This window comes from Marmota flaviventris, chromosome 14 (assembly GCF_047511675.1).
Source record: "Marmota flaviventris isolate mMarFla1 chromosome 14, mMarFla1.hap1, whole genome shotgun sequence".
Lineage (NCBI taxonomy): Eukaryota > Metazoa > Chordata > Mammalia > Rodentia > Sciuridae > Marmota > Marmota flaviventris.
Window position 1 is genome coordinate 2,920,247 of NC_092511.1, and position 6,211 is coordinate 2,926,457.

At 44.5% G+C, this 6,211-nt stretch overlaps 1 non-coding gene and 1 pseudogene across 1 annotated transcript; both read left to right on the top strand.

Moving 5' to 3' along the window:
- Positions 1 to 249: 249 nt before the first annotated feature.
- On the top strand, positions 250 to 5,758 carry LOC114094618 (tropomyosin alpha-3 chain-like; annotated as a pseudogene).
- On the top strand, positions 5,116 to 5,241 carry LOC114094722 (U6atac minor spliceosomal RNA). The gene has a single exon (XR_003583122.2). It is a non-coding gene; the product is annotated as a U6atac minor spliceosomal RNA (small nuclear RNA).
- Positions 5,759 to 6,211: the final 453 nt, after the last annotated feature.

The window sequence follows — 6,211 nt, forward strand, 5'->3', positions numbered from 1 at the left end:
GCCATGGGACGGGGAGAGACTCCCAAAGTCTCATGAAATGTTTAAGGAAGACCTTGCTGCATGCGCACACCAAGAATTCTTCAAATCAAATGGCTGAAGTGACTTTAAAATCTGAGGCTGGAAAGCTGGGGGGAGGGGAGTGAAAAGAAATAATAAAATCAAACAGAGAATTTCACCTGAAAGAAAGCCGCCGCGGCCAGAATGCTGTGATGGCACCCTGCTGCCAGGTCTGGGTGTGCAGGGCGGTTAATGGCTGTGACCTTGTCGGTGACCATGGCCCGGTGGGCTGGGAGGGCAGGTGCAAGGCGAGCACGGTTACAGGGCGTCGTTCTCTGACAAATATCCATGTGGACCCTGAGATTTATGGGGCTGGATATTCGGCTCAAAAGCAGCTGCCTTTCTGTTTAGAAATGCATTGATTCAATCATTTCTAATGGAGAGGAAGATCATTAAGGAGTCTATTTATGTGAAAACCGCTCCCCATCCGGAGCCTCCTGGCGGCCTCGCACTGGTTCTGCTCTCCCTCCCGGGAAGGGAGGCCCCGCGTGGAGGGCGTCCTCGGGCTCCGGCTGGAGCTGCCCTGCTACCCAGCCTGCCCCATGGACTTGAAGAAGCTGCCGTTTTGTCTTCATAACAGCAAAGAGCTAGCAAGGCAGCCACCACCTGAGGGAGAGGGGAGCTGAAATGACCCCCAGGGACGGCTCTGCCTGGGACTTGGGGCTTTGAAAAGCAGCTACCTGGACTCCCAGGCAGGGCAGCCCTGCTCCTGCCCTCTGGTTTCTTCTAAAATGCAAGCGGGCGCTATTCAGATCCCAGGCTCTGGCGTTCCAAAGCGCGTGCTCCTGGCCATCCGCCTCCCACCCTCCTGCGCCCTCGCCCCCGCCCCCACCGGGCATTCTTCCCAGCCCGGCCGCCCTATGATAAAAGAAGGGTGCCATCAGTGTAAATCCAGTCAGATTGTCAATGCACCCGTGCACATTCCCAGTCTCTGCTCAATGTTCCATGACAACAAGGTGAGACGGCAGAGGTTACCCGAACAGCTGCCGCCTAAGCTGGAAATTGCAGGCACTGAGCACCATCTGTCTATACGTTCACAAATGTATATAAGGGCCATCTATCAGGCCTCGGCCCCGCAGCTGCCTCCCCGTCAGGCCGCTTCCTTTCTGGGCACTGAACAATAAGAGCTAGTTCTTCACTTTGTGTCACACAGAACGGCTGACTTGATTAAGTCCCCAGCTCTCATTATGCTAGGTAGGGTGTAGAATTTCAATGATAATCCATAATGCATGACCAGTTTGTCGCCATGGCAACATAAATTCAAGGTTACTAGCTCAGACGCGTAATTGGGTGTGCACTGAGTGCTGAAGGAGGGCTGTTAAAATTCTTGTCATAGAAAAGTAGCATCCATCATACTGTCTGGAACTGCAAAGTAGTCCCCATCAGACAGAAAAATCCTTGGAGAAAAATGTTAATGAAATAACTATTACAGTCTAATAAAATTATTAAGTTGAACCACTTTAGTTTTTAAAGTATTTCAGTTAATAAGAAAGAAATAGACACCTCCTGAAACATTGGAGACTTGGATGTAATCTTCCCCACCACTATTTGTATCGAAATATGGACCCAAAGCATTTTTTGGTTTCAGTCTGATTGATCAAAACAAGTTCCTCCTAACAAAATAGACCATCACATGTATTTGTTTCACGTCTGTATTTCAGATTGGATTTTCCTGAGCTGTAAGAATATTTCCTTAATAAAATACTCTTTGGGAAATGAAATCTACTGCTTTGCTTTAAAACACTCAAAATTACATTGTGGGTGTTGTTTGCTGTATCTTCAAAAGTAGATAAATGAAAATTAAGGAGAAAACCAAAGAGTAAAGATTCAAAGAGGGAGAAGAGTACATTAAATTAGCAACCCATCCTGATTCACATGGTATTTACAAGTATCTTGGTATTAATAAATATGTATAGTAGAAATTTGATTCAAATGTATATGGCTAATAAAAATGCAATACAAAAAGGAAAATGTGTACTCTTTGAAAGGATTTCATCTTAGTCCAAAATAATTATGGTAATTACTTGTTTTGGTGCCTGCCTTTGCCAGTGAAGTAGAACCGGGTGCAGAGTTATAAATGAGCCCTGCACGAATGGCGGGGGATGGAGTGGGGCGTGTTATTGGAGGGGCACCTCATGACTTATGGAAAATTTTCTTTGATTGAGTGAAACCAATGCTGCTGTATATTGCGGCTGCTTTGGATTTTAAGTATAAAATGAATTGTTCTGTGAGATTATTTATTATAATTTTCCACCAAACATGACAAAATTCAAATATATTTTCTGAACCCCACAAGGCAGTAGTGCATGTTATTATAAGACGAGCCTGTCCTTTGTTACTGAGGTTCAGTTTTTATTTAACTCTGCTAAAGAAACTTAAGATCCGCTGTCTTAAAAGATAAGAGAATTCCTTCCAAATAAAGGCAGACTTGGCCCATGACCACAGAAATAATCTGCGCTGTTGCATGGAGCTCGCAGGAAGGGAGTTTAATTGAGCCTACATTCTTTTTACACTAAGCCCTCTCCTCCTGTCTCGATTGTGTTTTCTCCTCCAGTTACAACTTAGGAAATGCACAAATACAGTTATTGGCCTTTACATTATATGCACATCGTTCCAGCTAGAGTGCAAGGTAAAGGTACAAATAAAATCAGGTTTTAGGCAGCTGGCATCATTTCGAATATCTTGTTTACAATCCAGGCTTCTTAGCACTGGCATCAATTTTCTACAAAGCCATGCAGAATTAGATGACTTTAAAAGTGAACAGCAAAGATGTATCCTTTAAGATCATACCCCTAGGATCCTTGCAACTTTTAAAGTAGAAAATAAGAGAAAAGCAAGAATCAAAATCAGATGACCCAATTCCAAATATATATATGTAATTTTATATTGTTATGTTGTGTTTAATCATGCAAATGGCTGTGTCCTCTGGAAATTTTTTTAATTGAAGATATCTTGTGCAGCGCAATACCATTTGAAATATGAAGGGCTCAGTCTGAAAAGACTTGCTTACAAAAGCCACATCTGGAAGTGTGTTCAGATCTGAATGCACACATGTAACTCCAATTAACATCGTGAATGCTCAGGAAAATGTCCCAGGCCTGCTGGGGGGGAGGGGCGGGGGACCCAAGAAAGAGGTCTGTGTCTCTGGTTTAAATAGGAGTGACTTTATGGAGAACTCCCGCATGCGAGAGGCCTACCGTGGAGCTGCAAGGCTCTCCAGGCAGAGCATTTCTGATTCGGCCTTTTCTGAAGCACAGCGTAATCAGGAACAAATGTTGGGCTGGGCACCTGGACTGGGGGAAACCACCACAGCCATTTAGGGTGGGCCTTGGGTTTGCCTTTGAAAGCCTTTAAGGTAATTTAAAAATTCATGATGTGAGCTTGGCTTTAGTTGATTTCAATACACATTTTTGCACTGATATGTACTGATTCAAAACATACTGTTGGCTGTTATTAATAATTCTTTATGCTGTGTACACACATCATAAGAACAAAAATACACTTTTAATTAAACCAAAAGCATAAGCAATAATAACATGGGTTTTGTGATCACCGATATTGCAAAGCTTCCTAGTGTTCTTTAAAAAAAAAAAGAAATCAGTGGCAACCCATAATGTTTCTTTTTGAGGAATCAGAAAATAAAGATAGTATGTTATGAATTATTCTATGTCTATCGTACCTCAAAAAAAAATTTTTTAAAGATCCACATTTGCAGTTTGAGAACACACTGTAGTTTATTTTCAGCCTTCACAAGCTAAGGCCTACTGGGCACAGCAGCACAGGCCGCAATCCCAGAAATGTAGGAGCCTGAGGCAGGAGGATCATAAGTTTGAGGCCAGCCTCAGCAACTTAGCAAGGCCCTGTCTCAAATTCGAAAATAAAAAAGCATGTGTCTCAGTGGTAAAGCAGCCCTGGATTCAATCTCCTGTACCAAAACCAAGATAAGATCTATTAGTCAATACTTCCAAGGTTAAAATGATAACGGAATCTCCACCTGGTAAGTATCTATGAATAACGACATATCAAGCCTCTAAATACACTTCATAACAGTGAGATGAAAATGCTTCAAGTGTTGAAATCAGGAGGAAATTCCATCCTCTCAGTATTGGCCACACAGAAGTTACAACAGAGTGGAAGGAGCAAACCCCTGGGACCCGGCTCCTGTCACCAGCCAGATCCATGGATTCAGGCTCTCGTCCTTCCCACTGTTTTACTCTCTAACTCACATTTTTTGTTTTTTAAGCATCTCACATTCTGTTGACTTCAGCTTTATTCATTCAGCTTTATTCATTGTGTCAGGGATCAGAACATGATACTCCCAAATATGACACTTTCAGGCTGAAGGAAATTGAGAACAGTTCAGAAGCAGAGAAGTGACTCTGACTGATCTCCCTCCCTTGCCCAAAGACCCTCCTGTGCCAGGTGTCTTGCTTGTACCTGGAGGGAAGGACGGTCACACAAGGGGTCAAGAAGAACCTGGAAGAGCCGGCCCTGCTCGGTGGTCCATTCATTACCATGGATCACACCCTTGGGCCCTCCCCTCATATTCCTTCATGACACCAGAAAAATAGTTTCCCTGAGAATCTGGGTCTTTCTGAAGGATTCCAGGTCATGAAAAACTGTGGTGGATCAACTTGTCCTGCTTTCCTCTTATTAAGCCATGAACCATGCAACGGGAGAGGAAAAGATGTTGCCTTCTCCTCTGTGATTCTGCCGCCAACAGGGGTGACACCCACACCTCTGCTCTGCACCTGCAGGTGACATCCTGGGCCTGCTGACAAAAGTCCATGACAATAAGATTTCTCCAGGGTCCGCATCCCAGACCTCTGACCGGAGGCCCAGCTGAGTAAGGAGGGTAGGATGGGTCTCCTGCTCTCTGACTTCAGACAGACAGAAGACAGGTAGACGTTTAGAGTGACCTTGCTATGCTTTCTCATATTCTTCTGCTTTTGTTACAGGAATGTCCGCTGAGAGCTTTGTGGCAAGGTTCAACACTGCAGGGAAAAATTGTGATGTTTTCCCTGAGTTGACCTGACACACATCAAGAAGCCAAAACCCGCGTTGTATGAAAGGAGAGGAGGTTAGCACTCCCCTTGACAAGGATGGAAGAGGCCCTCGGGCCTGACAACACGCATACGGTTAAGCCATTGCCACCTACGTCGTGGCATCTAACCATCGTTTTTCTCTCGCTTGTTTACTTCCTGGTATTTTAGGGCTGAGGCTCAGGTAGCCTCCTTGAACCGAAGGATCCAACTGGTTGAAGAGGAGCTGGACCGTGCTCAGGAGCGCCTCGCTACTGCCCTGCAAAAGCTGGAGGAAGCAGAAAAGCTGCTGATGAGAGTGAGAGAGGTGTGAAGGGTACTGAAAACCAGGCCCTAAAAGATGAAGAAAAGATGGAACTCGAGGAAATCCAACTCAAAGAAGCTAAGCACATCGCAGAAGAAGCAGATAGGACGTATGAAGAGGCGGCTCGTCAGTTAGTGATTATTGAAGGAGACTTGGAACGCACAGAGGAACGAGCTGAGCTGGCCGAGTCCCGTTGCTGAGAGATGGAGGAGCAGATCAGACTGACGGACCAGAACCTGAGTGTCTGAATGCTGCTGAAGAAAAGTACTCTCAAAAGGAAGACAAATACGAGGAAGAAATAAAGATTCTCACTGATAAACTCAAGGAGGCAGAGACCCGCGCTGAGTCTGAATAGCTTATGTACACAACTTTTTAAATTTTATATTATTTTCAAAGTGCATCTTTGGGGTGGGGTACCTGGCCACCTCGTCTGGCTGTGAGAGTCCTGCAGTCTGGGCCGGCAGGGTACTGATCTTTCAAAGTTTCTTTCCCAGCCCAATCCCCACTTTTTTAGGTGAGGTTTCGTGAGGTCTGTTAGGTGTACATCCTGCAGCTTATTGGCTTAAAATATATTCTCCTTTGTTGTGGTCTCTTTGGGGCCAGTTGGGAGAAAGATAAACAATAGTGCAACTGTTTTGATACTGAATATTGACAAGTGTCTTTTTGAAATAAAGAACCAGTCCCTCCAAAAAAAAAAAAAAGAAGACAAAACCCAAGGCAGGACATATTTGGTTTAGAAACTCTATGAAATGTGACTTTCAAATTGCTCTACACACATGGTGACTGCAAGGAGCAAGATGCTTTCCGT